The sequence below is a fragment of the Chelonia mydas genome, chromosome 4, assembly GCF_015237465.2.
Source record: "Chelonia mydas isolate rCheMyd1 chromosome 4, rCheMyd1.pri.v2, whole genome shotgun sequence".
Classification (NCBI taxonomy): domain Eukaryota; kingdom Metazoa; phylum Chordata; order Testudines; family Cheloniidae; genus Chelonia; species Chelonia mydas.
In genome coordinates this window covers 63,219,670-63,234,323 of record NC_057852.1, presented here as the reverse complement: position 1 = coordinate 63,234,323, position 14,654 = coordinate 63,219,670, and the positions used below count along the sequence as shown (strand labels likewise).

Genomic DNA, 14,654 nt, shown 5'->3' with positions numbered 1-14,654 from the left:
ATTTTATACATTTTCTAAAATCCCTTGATGCAATGGGTAGAACAGTTTTGTGGAAGCTGCTACACCACTGTGAAATCCTTCAGAAATCTGTGAATGATTTGCATGTGTCTGTGAAAATATAACATGCCAAGTGACATAACAGTGAACCGACTAAGACATCTGAAGTTACTATGGGCATCAAAGATATCATCCATACATTTTTTACTGATAGTGGACTGAGTAATGAGAGACACAACAGAACAACCACAGGGGATACAATGGACTTTCACTCAGAAGTTAGAGGACCTTGACTTTGCAGATGGCATCAACTTGCTATCCCATACCAAGAGAAACAAGCAAGCCAAAACAAATTTATCTCCAGATCTATGCACAATTTAGTAGGGTTGAAAATCAACCCAGAGAAAACAAAACTATGAGAATCAATAAATGAGAAACACCAATAGTGCTTTCTGGGACTGACATAAAAGAGGTCCACATCTCTTTTCAGCATTGTAAGTACAATGGGTGGAATGAACAAAATTATTAAAGCCAGAATAACAAAAGCCAGATGTGCTCAAAAGCTGATCTGGAGAAAGAAATCTTGCCCTCCACACTAAATTTTTACCAACATTGTAAAGTCAGTCTTCCTATATGGTGCTGGAACCTGAACACTTCAGACCTCACTATCTAAACTCCAGACTTTCATAATCAGCCACCTTAGACAAGTACTTAATATCAAATGTACAGAAAAAAACCTGTTTATGATGCATGTGTAGATCTGAGGCAGTGTCTTGTACTGGTGAAGCTAAGGTGTAAGTCAGGAAGCTGTAAGAATGTGAGAGGAAAACAGAACATGTAGGTGGGTGACAGGTCAGCAGCAAGATTGGAGGCAATTGTCTTGGAAGTGGATAATTGGTGTGGAGTGAGAAAGGAATCTGATATTCCAATTTGTCCTATACTAAAGTTTAAAAACCAAACAAAAAAAATCCATATTCTGCTGCTCACAACAAATAGAAGTGAAATTGATGGGATTGTTTCTGAAAAGAGGACGCAATGCAAGTAAAGGGATCTAAATCTAGCCCATAGAAAGTATGTCCTCCTTCCCTTTCCTTTGTAAACATCCCTTGTACGTCATTTAAAAAAAACACAACACCTCAGTATCTAAAACCTGAATAAGGCAAAGTACAGGATTGCAAAACAGCAACAAGGGAGTACAACAGAATTAAAAAAAAACAAAACTGTTTAATGTTTCCAAAGTGCTTGTCGCCTTTTTTCTGTTTACTGTTCAACCTGATGATGACACAGATGTGATTTAGCTGGTGTCAATCAAAGAAAAACTGAAATAGCTACAGGCAGGACAAAGGAATAAAATAAAATCAAGAAAGGCTTCAAAGGCAAAAAGTAGGCTTTGAGTTAAGCAGAAAGTTCACCACTGTATAAAATCTTTGCCATCAAATGATACTTCCAGTCTGTAGGCAATATTCTCCATTCTGACCAACACTGTGGAGTTCTCCTCTTCAATGCAGATCTTCAATGCATATTCTGCACTTGTTCCACGCATGTGACTTCTGTTGGTTTCCGTTAAATTCTACATGCAGACCAAGAAATGACAATGAAAGGGGGATGTACACTGAAACTAATGGGAATCTGAAGTGCCCAAGGAATGCAAGATCAGGCCCCTGTTTCAAAGTCCCACCCCATCTCAATTTATGATTTAAAGTGGGTGTTGAAATTTAATACATGTAATTTTTCTAGCTTCAATCTAAGTTGATTGCCTTTAATCGAAACTAATTTACTTTCTAAATATTATTTAAATGCCAAGTGTATGCCCAGAACTGTATGTAGCATGAATAAAAGCACTGTACCGGCTCCAAACATTAGTCTAAAGGGAGGCAAAGATCAGACAAGGAAGCTGTTAAGGTTCCTTCCCCACTCTGAACTCTAGGGTACAGATGTGGAGACCTGCATGAAAGACCCCCTAAGCTTATTTCTACCAGCTTAGGTTAAAACTTCCCCAAGGCACAAAGTCTTTGCCCTTGGATTAGGTAAAACGCTGCCACCACCAAGTGTTTTAGACAAAGAACAGGGAAAGGACCACTTGGAGTTCCTATTTCCCCAAAATGTCTCCCCAAGCCCTTACACCCCCTTTTTCTGGAGAGGCTTGAGACCAAACAAGATGAGCACAAACCCCTTGGATTTTTAGGGCCCAAAACCCCAATCAGATTCTTAAAAATCAGAACTTTATTAGAAGAACAAAAAAAAAAAAAAGATAACAGAACAACTCTGTAACATCAGAATGGAAGATAATCTTACAGGCAGTCAGATTGAGAACATAGGAATCCCTCTAGGCAAAACCTTAAGTTACAAAAAGACACAAAAACAGGAATACACATTTCCTCCAGCACAGCAAATTTAAAAGCCAAAAAACAAAGAAAACCTAATGCATTTTCTAGCTAGATTACTAACTCTACAGGAGTTGGAGAGCTTGCATCCTTGATCTGTTCCCAGCAAAGGTATCACACAGACAGACAAAAACCTTTTTCCCCCCCTCCAGATTTGAAAGTATCTTATCCCCTCATTGGTCATTTTGGGTCAGGTGTCAGGGAGGTTATCTTAGCTTCTTAACCCTTTACAGGTGAAAGGATTTTTCTTCTGGCCAGGAGGGATTTTATAGCACTGTATACAGAAAGGTGGTTACCCTTCCCTTTATATTTATGACAGAAGCACTGGGAAATGGAAAGGGTGGTTAGAATCTTTAAAAATCTAAACATGAAATTTTTAATAAATGTGAATGTCAAGGTATTTGTGTGGACATGGGTTAGTGCCTGTAGGGCTCCTGAAAGTGGTAGTTTCTCAGGAGAGATTGATAGGGAAGTAACTCCAGGCATGGGGAAGTATGGAAGAAGGTAGGAAAAGGAAATGAACTGAATAGTGAAATAGCCTTCACTGGGAGAGCAAAGATCATTCAGTGGCCTAAAATAACAAACAAGAGCACAGACTTGGGAAGGGCTGAGGAGAGCCTTAAAGGAAAGAATATCAATCTTAAACTTGATCTGGTATGTAGATGAGGCATTTGAATAGGGGATGATATTTTACATGGTCAAACTTTGTGTCAAATTGACCCTTTGTGATATTCTGGTGGGTTTCTTTGAAGTTGTTGTGTATCTGTGGGTTTCTGGCCTAGCTATTTTAGTTCCCTCCCTTTCCCTCTATTTCTGAGGAAATGAGGAAAAAGCTGTGGAGATGATTAATAACTGGAATTGAGCTTTAAAGTTTAGAAAGAATTGTATGGGCTTTATCTTGGAAGCCTAAGGCCAATTGCACCCTTTGTAAAACTCATAGGAGGGGGCACAATTTAGGAAATCTTCATGAAGGCCCCCTCTCACAGAGTCATTATCTGATCAATGATTGGGAGGCAGTGTTTGCCTCCCATTTTAGAGGCCAAGGAACTCTTCCATAAACATCCTGCATCCCGGGAATCAGCAGGACGCCATGGCTATCTGCGGGGAGGCCCAGTGCCTTTTTTAAAAAATTGCTTTGAGACTCTGGCAGTCTCCAGAGACTTCCGTTGGTCACAGCTTCTGTGGGGTTCCTCCTAGAACACTCAACTTTATTGCTCTCATGAGTTTATCGCTCAGTTTGGTTAAATGTACATGCTAGATTATGGCTGTTGTGAAGTTTCTGGGGAAGAGGTAGTCTGAGAAACAATTTGGGTCTAGCCTATTGAGGACTCTGTAAATCAGTACTAGGACCTTCAACTGGATGTACTAGTGCTTGAGGAACCAGTGCAGTCTGTAGCTTTAGTGTGCTGTGTTCTTTTCCACTAACGAGGTGGACTGCAGGCTTGTATACCAGTTGAAGCTTTCTTGTGAATCTCTTGCTTAGGCTGAGCTAGGGAGATCTGTAATCCATCTCAGAGGTGATGAACCCATGAGCTATTGTGTCTAGGTCAACAACTGAAAGTAAATATAGCTCTTTGTTCAGTCCTAACGGACTTACGTGCCTAATTGCTACTTTAGCCAGGCGTGACCAGATTGAGAATTTAGGGGGCTGGCTGGCTGTGTATCTGTTTGCTGATTTCTGTCTATCACTTTTTTAGATGCCTAATTCTCCCCAAGGAGGGAATCTGGGTGCCTAACTCAGGGCTAAGAATTCCCAGGCTAAAAGTTCGGCACTGCAATGGTCAGCACTGGAATGCTGAAGTCCTTTTGGGGATCTAGCCCAAAGCCTTTTAGCTAGTGAGAAATTAAAATGACAGAGGCTCAACACCACAGTTGTACTTGATTAGTTCCATTTATTAAGATTAAATCCAAAATGTTTGACAGGTGTGACTAAGGCTTAGAGTGAGGTCTGACTGGCAAAACAGAATGTAGCTTTACTGGAGTTCATGAAGGGAACTTTCAGCAGCCATTAGGCCTGTGGAGGCCAGGAACAGGTGTAATGCCTCTAAAGGCTCTGCCAGGAGCAGTTATGCTGGAAGCCCCAGGACACTTGTGAAACACACATTATCTGCAGTTCCTCAGCTCAGCCCACGCTTACCAGAAAGCTGGGAAAGCCATGGAAAAACCCTGATACACCGTCACTATGGCTACGGGCAGCACTGGCTGGCTTCCCTTTGTTAAGCTCCCAAACTGAAAGTAGCCAAATCATGGCTGCCTCTTGTGTAGCAATTCCATAGGGAAAGGGGTCCCTGTGCCATCTCTTCCCCTAGTTGATCTATACTCATCTACTATGCGATTAAATCATCATGGTAGCTGATGGTTGCCTAGAGTATCCCTATTTGCTCCATTCAAATCAAATCTTCCCATTATGAATTGTTGCTTTTGTAAACAATGGGACTCTGTGTGTGTGTATATATGTGTATGTATTAAAAAGCTGTAGTTTTTCTGGAAAAATAATCAAACTTCATTCACAAAATACAGCTCTCTTTCATGCCTGCAGAGAGACCGTAGACAATGGTGTCAGGACCATACTGAGGAGAAAACTTCTCATCTCTTTAGATAATTGGCTGTTGTAATAGAACTTACTCTTTCTTCCTTGTAACCAAACATGCTAACTGCACAGTGAAATTTCCAGGTAAAGTTAAACTCCATAAACAAATACACGTCAGCTACAGGTAAGAAATCCATATACTCAGAAGAAATGTAGCAGTGGTTAAATAAAATCAGGGATGGAAGGAAGGAAGTGATCACTCTTAATTTCTTATTGCAGCGGATCAGGTATGAGGCATGATATTGTAAAACACAGTAGTCTTAAACCTTTTTTCTTTACCTTTTTATTTTTCATGGAATTTAGCTTCTCTAAAGCCAAACACACTTGTATCTTTTCTATAGCAGAATTTATATATTTTAGTCAAATGTGGTAGGCAACTAAAGCTATACCTAAATAAAAGTGGCCTGGCGGTGCAGAGCACTCACAGATCCCCTTGACTTCATAGGAATCAAGACTGTTCACCGAAAATCAGGCCCTAGTTTAGGCATCTAAATATGGATTTTTGCTAACTATAAGTATCAAGTTTGAAAACTTGGTCTCAGAACTTCTTCTTGCTCTCACTCTCACTGATGTAAAAATGGAGTGAATCCATTCAAATCAGTGGAATATGGTGGTGAGAGCATAATCAGGATTGACACTGATCTATGTACAAACAGTATCCAAAAATGGACCATATTCATTTGAGGGCTTAGCAGAAGCTTCTGTATTCACTTGGAGTTAGGGTAGGATAGCTATTGTCTGTTTATGGATTTTTCTCTGGTGCTCATTACCGTAATATCGAAGCACACCATGTAACATTAGTGGATTTATTCTCATTATCTACATGTTACCCTTGGGGAACTGAGGCTCTGAGATTACACAAAGTCTGTAGCAAAACCCTAAATTCCAGGTCTAGTACATTATCTGCCATATCATCCTTCCTCTCCCCCTTAACGTGCTGGAAAGGGTGACAAGTTATTGCCCTGAAGAGGGTATTGCCAAGGTTTCTCTTAGACTTAATTGCTATTAATGTCAAACATGTTGGTGGAGTGACCAGGTGATGCACAGTGGAATCAGTTATAAGAGATGTCTGAGCAATAAACACCCTGAGAAATTAATGGGACTATTTGTGGAGTGAGGTGTTTCTCAACTGAATGACTGACAAAATTTGAATAATTCAAATTACAGTTTTTTGTATTGACGAGTTTGCGTGCCATGTGGGGGAGAATACTTACAACCACATTTCAGTGGACTGTAGTAGTTGATGCCAATGTCTCCACTAATGCACTGAAAGGCATGTCTGTCCTCTGTGGTTTGGCAGATGAATGACACCTGAATGATGACATGGCACAAAGCCTGCTTGTGATATGCCTTCAGCTTTCTTGAGAGGTATTATAAAAGGTGTGACTAACCCGCTATCAGTTCAGGGCAGAAATCTACTAACCCACTTTAACTGTCCAGCTCCTTCTAGCTAAGTGACACTGTCTAGATGTAAACCAAACTTCTCGGGGCTAAGCTCACGCTTTAAAGAGCGTCTTGCACCAAGAATTCAAATAAAATACTCTAAAGACTACTTCCTGGGGTGGAGTCTTTCCATGCAAAGTATCAAAGAGGCCAAGAGAGATGGAAGGAAGAAAAGACTATAAAAAAACCTAGTGTATCCATATGCTAATGCAGGATTGTCCCTCAATGCATACTTACTAGTGTTTGCTACAATCTGCTTTTTAAATGCAGATGGAGATTATGTTCTGTTTTTCCAGGATATTCATCCTGTTTGTTCTTTTTTCTTAATTTTATCCACTATAGATTGTAATGGGGCATATAGACCCCAAACAAACATGCTATATACCATAAGACTGCAAACTACTCTGACAAATTTTACATATGGGTGAAGTAACATATACAATATAGACGATTTGATTATAACTTTGTAATAGACACAACAGGGATTATTTTATTACTCCAGTAAAGAAATAATGTGGAATCTCACTCTGCACTGAATAGTGTAGGGTAGATTTAAGTCTCTCACACAAACCCATCAGTGGAGACCTAGGTATAACAGTATGAAGTAAACTTTATCAAAAGAAAACATATGAAAACCCTATCAAAAACCAGATCTGCATATGCAGGTATACAAAAAAAAGAGCCAGTGTAGCCCTTATCACAGTGGTTGGCAACCTGCGGCCCATCAAGGTAATCTGCTGGCGGGCCACCAGACCGCTTGTTTACATTTGTACATCCACCTGCAGCTCCCAGTGTCCACTGTTCTCGGTCAATGGGAGCTGCACAGTGAACCGTGGCCACTTGGAGCTGCAGGCGGCTGTGCAAATGTAAACAAGTGGTCTGGCAGCCTGCCAGCAGATTACCTTGATGGGACACAGGTTGCCCACCACTACCTTATTGTGTGCAGAGATACCTCTTGTCAAGGTTCTTTCCCCACTCTGAACTCTAGGGTACAGATGTGGGGACCCGCATGAAAAACCCCCTAAGCTTATTTCTACCAGCTTAGGTTAAAACTTCCCCTAGGTACAAACGATTTTACTTTTTGTCCCTGGACTTTTTTGCTGCCACCACCAAGCGTCTAACAAATATAACAGGGAAAGAGCCCACTTGGAAACGTCTTTCCCCTCAAAATCCCCCCAAGCCCTACACCCCCTTTCCTGGGGAAGACTTGATAAAAATACTCACCAATTTGCATAAGTGAACACAGACCCAAACCCTTGGATCTTAAGAACAATGAAAAAGCAATCAGGTTCTTAAAAGAAGAATTTTAATTGAAGAAAAAGTAAAAGAATCACCTCTGTAAAATCGGGATGGAAAATACCTTACAGGGTAATCAGACTCAAAACATAGAGAATCCCTCTAGGCAAAACCTTAAGTTACAAAAAGACAAAACCAGGAATATACATTCCATTCAGCACAACTTATCAGCCATTTAAACAAAACAGAATCTAACGCATATCTAATGAGATTGCTTACTGACTTTTTACAGGAGTTCTGACCTGCATTCCTCCTCTGGTCCTGGCAAAAACACACAGAGAGAACCCTTTGTTCCCCCCCTCCAATTTTGAAAGTATCTGGTCTCCTCATTGGTCATGTGCCAGCGAGGTTGTCTTAGCTTCTTAACCCTTTACAGGTGAAAGGGTTTTTCCTCTGGCCAGGAGGGATTTAAAGGTGTTTACCCTTCCCTTTATATTTATGAGACCTCTGGAGTACTCTTCCAAATTATTGCCTTTCTTCTCCTAGGGATCAGAATAGACCTCTTAGGATCTCTAGCTTCATTATACTGATTAAATGCAAAATCGTGTAGGAGAGAGAAACTACCACCTTACAAAACCAATGTACTCAGGCTCACTAGCCCATGGGAGTAGGATTTTCAAAAACACTCACTCTTGGCCTAGCACTTCTCCCCTTCAGCAATGGTAGAACTCTTACTGAAGTTGGAGGTAGGTAACCTCTCAGTGCTTTTGAAAATCCCACCCTAGAAATATCATTTATGTAATTCTTAAATTTATCTCCATAGTCTATCATTTGACTGGTTACCTAGATGTATTTCCTCCAACTTGAAAGATCAGATGCAATGTAGTCATCCCATCAGAAGGTGAGCCTCAAGTAAATCAAAGCATCACAATCCAATGTTTTAGCATTTTTCTTTAAACTGTTGATATAGTGTTTCAAATATTTACTTAAGATGCTAATATATAGTCTAAACCACATCATTACATAACTTTCATCTGAGGTCTGAGCATAGGGCTGGGAGCACGGATTCCTGAGTTTTAATCCTGGTTTAAATACTGTAATTCATACATTAACCTGACCCAAAATCCTGGGTCCAACTTCAACATTCCCTAAACTTTAAAGTTTGGATTGAGATCTGAACTTTGCTGGTCAGGCCTGTCTCTAGGAGTCAGATATCATTCCTCACTAATTGTAAATAGGGACATAATTGAAATACTCCTAAACACCACCACGGGCAAAATACCTCAAATAAAAGAGTACAGGTCCTCAAAATTGGCATAATGAATAACACACTAGTGTAATTCATGAACAAGTGTGATATACAAAAAAGAGAGACTCTTTAAAGCTGGTTATAATATGTTGCATATTGGCACAAATTTATTCTAATTTGTACACCTTATGGCTTGTCAGCTTGCATAGGCTCATTGACGCTGAACTGAACCAAGACTGTATATGATCTATTATAATTCAGGACACTACAGGCAAGAGCACATGTGATGAAGTGCTGTCACATCTGGCACACAGTGATAAATATGAAATTAAAGAAATTTACTAATTTTACAGACAGTCTTGTATTATGCTTGCTTGGCTTATATTACTGTACTCCCATACAACAAGTGGCAGCACAATTAATCATGAGCATCACAAGGTGGTAATTTGTTATGACAGAACTCCATGCGTGCTCGTTAAAGGCAGCTTCCCTTTGATCACTTCAATATTACTTTCGTCCCTTTGTAGTTCTTGTCAAGAAATGAAGGATTGCACAATGGTATGGAATGCTGCAGTGAATTCTTGAGTAAGCAGTCACTGTTGGTATAGGAGATCTTATGGCGCACATAAGCCTTCATGACCTCCTCTATTACACAGTTTATGCCTGATGGATGGTGAAGAAATTGTATGTTCTGTAAAGTGAGGATTATTAAAGGACAGTTGTGAAGTATAATTAAATTCAAAATGTTTATCACTTTAGTACCTGCAGTATCTGAGTAATATAGACTCAACCATAAAATTTGACAGTAAGTGTCAAACACAGGAAATTACTCATTATTGAAACAGTGTAAAAATGGCTACAACTTATTTTTCCTTTACTTTTTTCCACTTACATTCAATAGAAGCTTTCACTGAAGGATCTCAAACAGAACATTAGTACACTGTAACTCTAGGAGGTAAGCAAGTATTTTCCTGCCTATTTGAGAGGTAAAAAAGGTATAAAGAAATACAGAAAGGTTAAATAATTTACTCAGTGTTCCCCAGCAAATTTATGACAAAGTAGGGACCAGAACACAATTCTGAGTTCCGTTCCATACTCGAAGCATTGTAAGCATTGTAAGCCCTTTAAAAACTGCCATGTACCATGTATTTATGCTAATGCCTCACTTTAACTATAGAAAATTGATATTACCATGAATATCAGTAACATGGTAAAAGGAAAGTTTTAAAGAACACAATTGTCATGATGGACACACTTAAAAATCAGTACTACTTTGAAAGAGTTTACTATTTCCAGCATTCTTCCTTCTCTCTCTAATGGAGAATGCAGCTAGAAATGGAGGAAACTTAAAAAATAGCACATTTTTTAATGGCACCTTTTGCTATCTGTCAGCTTGTATGTGATAAATTAGAGCCATGTGATTGCATTCCTCCTGCACCTTTGATTGTTTCACTTGCTTTCTGCCTGCCAATCCATCACCCCATGATTAGTTTTAACGTTCAAAATCTCTGATGGAGCAACTTCAAACAGCTACAATTTACATGGATTAAAATATATATCAATAAAACACTTTTCCACCAATTGTGAAATCCCATCTCCTCAAAAAAAAAAAATACACTGGTCTGAGGAAAGTAATGTGCTGTGACATTTGTGGTATGTCATGCAATTCTAGATTTGTGTGCAAGATCGTGCCTTGCATACATAGTGTGTGGAGGATACATTTTGAAGAAAAAATGCTATCCTTTGGGTGTTTAAGGGCCGGACAAAATCATCGGATAGGCAAAGTCAGACAGGAAGTCCTATTCAGGGCCTGTGTTGCACACTTAGGAGGTGTGCAAATGTCAGAGGCCCAGAACGGACGATATCCAGCCCATTTCTAATATCGGGTTTAATAATAATAATAATAAATAATGAAAAAATCATGTTCCTTCAGGGCTACCCATGCAAGATTTATCTTACTGGATATTGGGACACAGAGCTTGCTTGTCTAGGCCTGGAAGATGGTGGGATATTCAACTTTTCAAGGTACAACATGTTGATGTAGAAAAAAGAATTTTAGAGTTTAATACATTAGTTATAATGTTCCTCTACCTCCTAGTCCGGTACTGGACTCTCAGTAAATAAGAGATCTTAGCCTGGTCAATACTAAGTTAGAGTGGCTGACATACTTATGTGAGTCAGCGGTGTGAAAAATCCCCAATTTTTGAAAACGTTTTTTTTAAAATATCCGCAAATTCAGGAAATCTCTTGGTTTTTAAGAGATTTTTTTTTAAAAAAAAAAAGTCTGCATGTATGTTTCAGGTACCTAACCTTCTTATGGAAAATGAGTTTAGATTATCACTTAAATTACATTTGCTTTAAGGTATTCCATAATATTTGAGACAGTCTCGAAGTTCAAAATATTCTGCTCACAACTTTGCCTAACAACACCAGTAGATAAATGTATTCCAGAATGTAAATAGCAGTTACTGAATAAGTGTATGTAAATCTGTTACCCTTTCATTTCTCCTACCAATAACTTAAGCAAAATAAAAGCAAGGTGAGAAATAAAGGGCTAGATTCACAAAGGAAATTAGGCATGGCAATGCTGAGTGTCACTACACCTTTCTTTTAGAGTCCTAGAAAATCACTGGGTTAGTCACATATGTTCCCAGTACACTGAATGGGGGGGGGGGAGGGGAAGAGTGGCACCTCAGAATGGTATTCAGAAAACCCAGTATGTTAAGGTAGCTCCCTGCCTAAGTTAACTAGTGGGATATGCCAAGGTAATAAGTATAACCTAAGCCCCACTTCTCACAGGGAATTCAGCACTTAAATTCATGCGGCAATGAGGTGAATCCTCAGCTTGTGATTCTCAGCTGCAAACCGCCCCTTTGGCCTGTTGCAAAATGGTATAGGCACCTAATGCCAAGAGGACAAAAAACAACAATCCTCTGTCCTCAAACTTTTAACCCAGGGATGTGAGACCCCGTGGTTCCAAATCCTCTTCCACCTGAAGGAGGAGACGGGAGTTGAACAGTGATCTGGCACCTCTCCGCTGAGTGCCCTACCCACTGGGCTATTCTGATGTGTTGCTCCCGAAATCTGTCTTGCTGAAACTGTTCCATGTGGATAAATAATTTTAAAGTCATTGGAGCAGAAGGAGTCGATCCTGGGTAGCCTACCTCCCAGGTGAGTGCTCTAACCACCAGGCTGCAGACTCCTCCTCAAAACTTACATGCATACATTCTCGCTCTTCTCTTCTCCCCCCAAAGACCAGGGTTCTGATATCCCAGGTGAGTGCCCAAACCACTAAATGTCTTGCTCTCTCTTTCCCTCCCCCCACCAGGCTAAAAGTTATAATGGAAGTCCTCTTCCTGCCTTTTACTGGCTCAATCTGCATGGTAAGGTTTGAGCATGCTTATTGGATTGGGACTCATAGGCAATTTGGGTGGACAAATGAGCTGGGTCTGAGTATCCAGATACTCTGAGTGAGGCCGCAGCGCACATCCTCAGAGACAAGTGTAGGCACCTAAGGAACTTTTACTTCCAAAGTTTAGGTGTGGAGCACCTACAGGACTTGGGAGGCAGCTGCGGGGGGGGGGGGGGAGTGTTGGGGCCTGGGATTCAGGCACCTACGTCCTTTTGTGAATCTAGTCCCTAGAGCCCAATCTTGCTTCACTTGGACAGTGGTTTATAATGAAGACCCAAAGGAATTTATCGGGAGCAGGATTAAGCCCTTAATGTAAACTGCTGATCATCAGAAATTGGATAAACTTTCACAAATCATACTAATAAAGCTGCACTGAAACTTCAAGCTGCTCCAAATACAAGAGCATATTGAAGCTGAGGGAACAATATCACAGGAGTAATGACAATGAGATCACTCGGTCAGAAAAACTTATTGCAGTTTGAAAATAGAGTTTTTGATCTCAGTCCTTGAAACACTTCCAATGGGAATACTCAGAGGTATAAAGTGAAGCATGGGCATGTTTCCAGGATTAGGACCAGAGAATGGAAGTGTTCTCTCCAATCCAAACACTTATCTCAACATAGTGTTGGATATGTGAGCCAAAGGCATGACCATCATCTCTCTGATCCACGTACCTGACTGATGTGAGAGGAACCAGCTACTGGATCCCAGATGTTTTAAGCCTCCAGAGGCTGAACAGAGCACACTCTCCCTACTTTTTGGGCCTCTAAGCACACTCATGCCCCTTCTATCTATCTCCCCCACCTGAGATTTTCAGCCATGCGGTCCAACTGCCCAGTCCCTAGTACCACTGCTGATTCCTTTGACGCCACCCCACCCACTCCTAGAAGTCCACCCAAAACCATGAGCCTTCTGAGTTACCTTTGCAAGGGGGCATGTGATGAGGTGTAACACAAAGTTTACACAAGACTCAAACACACTTTTGCTCATTACTTAGTCACAGGAGAAATACACATCTACTACAAACTTTAAACCCTACATGCATTTCCCTGCTTCTTTCCTCACCACTCCAGAGCATTGTTTGGCTGGGGCAATGGTTGTCTGCAGCTCTCCAACATCTTTCAGGTGCAGTAGCATCCAACTTGTGTGCTAACATGTGGATCCTTCTTCTCCAGTTTGGCTGGTCTGTCCCCTTCTCCTCTCCTGCCCAAACTTCCTGTATCTCCCCATACCCTTCCCAGGAGTCCTTCTATAACCTCTTGTTTCTCTGTCTTAGTCAGGGAATATTCATTCTTTCCACTTAATTCTCCCAGACAAGAGAAGGAAGTTGTTCCAGCTTGGAGAAGATAACACCCTTAGCACATAGATTCATAGACGTGTAGGACTGGAAGGCACCTCAAGAGGTCATCTAGTCCAGTCCACTTCACTCACAGCAGGAGTGAACAATAAACTAGATCCTTCCTGACAGGTATTTGCATAACCTGTTCTTAAACCTCCAGTGACTGAGATTCCAGAACTTCCCTTGACAATTTGTTTTAGTGCTTAACTGCCCTAACAGGAAGTTTTTTCCTAATGTCCAACTTAAACCTCTCTTGCTGCAATTTAAGCCCATTGACTATCCACTGAGGTTAAGGAGAACAATTTTTCACCCTCCAAATATATCTACAGTCCAGTCAAAGCACAGTCATGGAAATTAAGTATTACCCATTGTCCTTAGTGTAGTGCAGCCTTGTTGTAGGTCCTGCCAGCAAATGGTGGATTCCACATTTACATAGGGACATTCAGTGATATAGAAATAACTCATATTATGAACCAGAATTCATAAATTGTACAGACACTTCCCACATTGTCACACCAGTTTTCCCTTATCTTAATGAAGAAGTGACCATCTAAATCCCAAAGATAAAAAAGCAAATGAAAGGTAATACAACAATGATGGTGTGTATGTGTGGGCTGCTGGCCAGCCCCCTTTATTCAGGGAGATCTCATTGATTTCACTGGCTGGTCACAGAATGCACAAGTAATAGACAGAGGGGAAAAAAATCAGTTATGGCCAAAAAAGTTAAGGTGACAAGAAAGGGGATTCTGACATGAAGAGATGAAAGACCACCAGCTAAAGATGATCAAGTTATGAGTGGGGAAACTAGATCAAAACTGCACTTTAAACTCTGGCTTTTATATTAAAGCTGGTAACACAAATTTCCACTCACCTATAGAATACAGAGGGGAACTTGTTACAACGGGCACAAGAGAATGAATTTCTCAACTTTCTGCCATTAGTGTTTTATATCCAATTTTGCCACCTTTGGAAGGTGACATGCAATTTCAGGGGACAAAGAATAG

General features: G+C 40.4%; 1 long non-coding RNA gene across 1 annotated transcript in view; it reads right to left on the bottom strand.

Moving 5' to 3' along the window:
* Window positions 1–1,203: 1,203 nt before the first annotated feature.
* LOC122465687 overlaps window positions 1,204–14,654 on the bottom strand; it is a 143,031-nt gene continuing 129,580 nt past the window's right edge. The window contains exon 4 of the long non-coding RNA XR_006290695.1: window positions 1,204–1,567. This is a non-coding gene — a long non-coding RNA (uncharacterized LOC122465687). The remainder of the gene's footprint in view (window positions 1,568–14,654) is intronic.